A 1,573-nucleotide genomic window follows, 5' to 3' on the forward strand; every position below is an offset into this window, starting at 1 on the left:
GTGTTATCTTGTCTTTAACATAAGGAAAATAGTACCTCCTTCCAAGATTAGAAAAAAGAAAAATTGTACATAGTAAGCACATAATAAAGTTATTGCCATGTATTTAATTTCTAGATGTAACTATATTTAAAATAAGAATGCCATTTTTGTGCATTCAGATGCAACTGAAAAATAAATTCTGTGTTCACTCCTGGCTGAACCAGAAAGAATGATATATAAAATTACAGAGTGGAGTTTTCCTCTATTGTGAAGGCCATGGCTTGCTGATTATATTACAAGTTAGGAGAAGAACACTTTCTTCCCCTGTTCTTTCTTAAGTGCAGAATAGTAAATATATAGAAGAGATTGACATTTATCATCCACTGGCCAAAATAATTGGTCCTCCCTCTACTTTCTCCTGCTTTTCTCATTTCCTTCAAGTTTTGCTCAAATGGTACTTTTACAACTGATACTCCTATTTAAAATTGCAAATCTCTACCCACTCTTGGTACTTAACTTCCAAACCACTACATAATCTACTTTTTTTTTTTTTTTTTTGGTATTTATTGCCTCTGCTTCCCCACAAGAATGTAAACTCCACAAAGGTAGACATGTTTTTCTTGTTTTTTGTTTTTTGCTTTTTGTTTTTCTCAGTGATGTATGTCAATTAGCAATAATCGCGCCTCAGATAAACCTCATTGGCTACGATACTGCCACTGCGCAAAGCTCCCCAGTGATGTATGTCAAATACCTAAAGCAGTATCTGTATTTAATAGCACTTAATAGCACTTATTGAAAGTATGAATTAAAGTTTTAGTACTTCTTTCCAGAGACTGTATTTAGAAAGAAAAAAAGAAAACAAAAAATAGCATACTTATTTTGGGACTAAATTTATAAAAGTTACTAAAGACTAATTTTAATTGATAATAAATTAAATTAGCAATATAAATATATTAAGCTAAAAGGAAGTGATCCTGTTTTTATTATTTTGAGTCCTCAACATTTTTTGCAAATAAAGCTTCTGGTTTTAGTTTATTCATACTCTTGTCTTCATTTGGTCATTCTGCAGTAACGTTTTCTGCACATGGATCTTAACATAGCTACGAAGAACCTGGGTGTGTATTTGAATTTCCCTCTCTGATTAGATTTCCTCAAGGACACGCTCTTCCATACCTGACCTGCTCAGATATTTAATGTGGAGTGCTGTAATCTTTAGGGCTATAAATACAGTGGTCACCCCCTTATCCTTGGGGGGACACTTTCTAAGACCCCCCAATGCATGCCTGAAACCTTAGATAGTATTATCTCTCTCAAAATACCTTTTTGTACTGTACTCATCTGAAATGCGGTGCATGACACAGGCCTTGTGATGTAGCCTTAGGTCTGATGCTGCTGCGTCAGGAGGATCATCTGCTTCTGGATCACAGTTACCAGTGGTAACTGAATCCACAGAAAGCAAAATCGGATGTAAGGTCAAAATGCTGTACCTGTGGTAGCTGGCGTTAGTCACACAATGGTGTGTTTTAGGGGATAAATGTTTTTCATCTCTAGGTAGCTCTACAACAGTGGCCCAGATCAGTGTTTCTTAACCTTT

The 1,573-nt window shown here is 35.2% G+C and overlaps 1 non-coding gene across 1 annotated transcript; it reads right to left on the minus strand.

Moving 5' to 3' along the window:
- Window positions 1-560: 560 nt before the first annotated feature.
- LOC116640144 lies at window positions 561-707 on the minus strand. The gene has a single exon (XR_004300973.1). It is a non-coding gene; the product is annotated as a U4 spliceosomal RNA (small nuclear RNA).
- Between the last annotated feature and the right edge of the window lie 866 nt (window positions 708-1,573).

The sequence above is a fragment of the Phoca vitulina genome, unplaced genomic scaffold (genome assembly GCF_004348235.1).
Source record: "Phoca vitulina isolate PV1807 unplaced genomic scaffold, GSC_HSeal_1.0 scaffold19, whole genome shotgun sequence".
Lineage (NCBI taxonomy): Eukaryota > Metazoa > Chordata > Mammalia > Carnivora > Phocidae > Phoca > Phoca vitulina.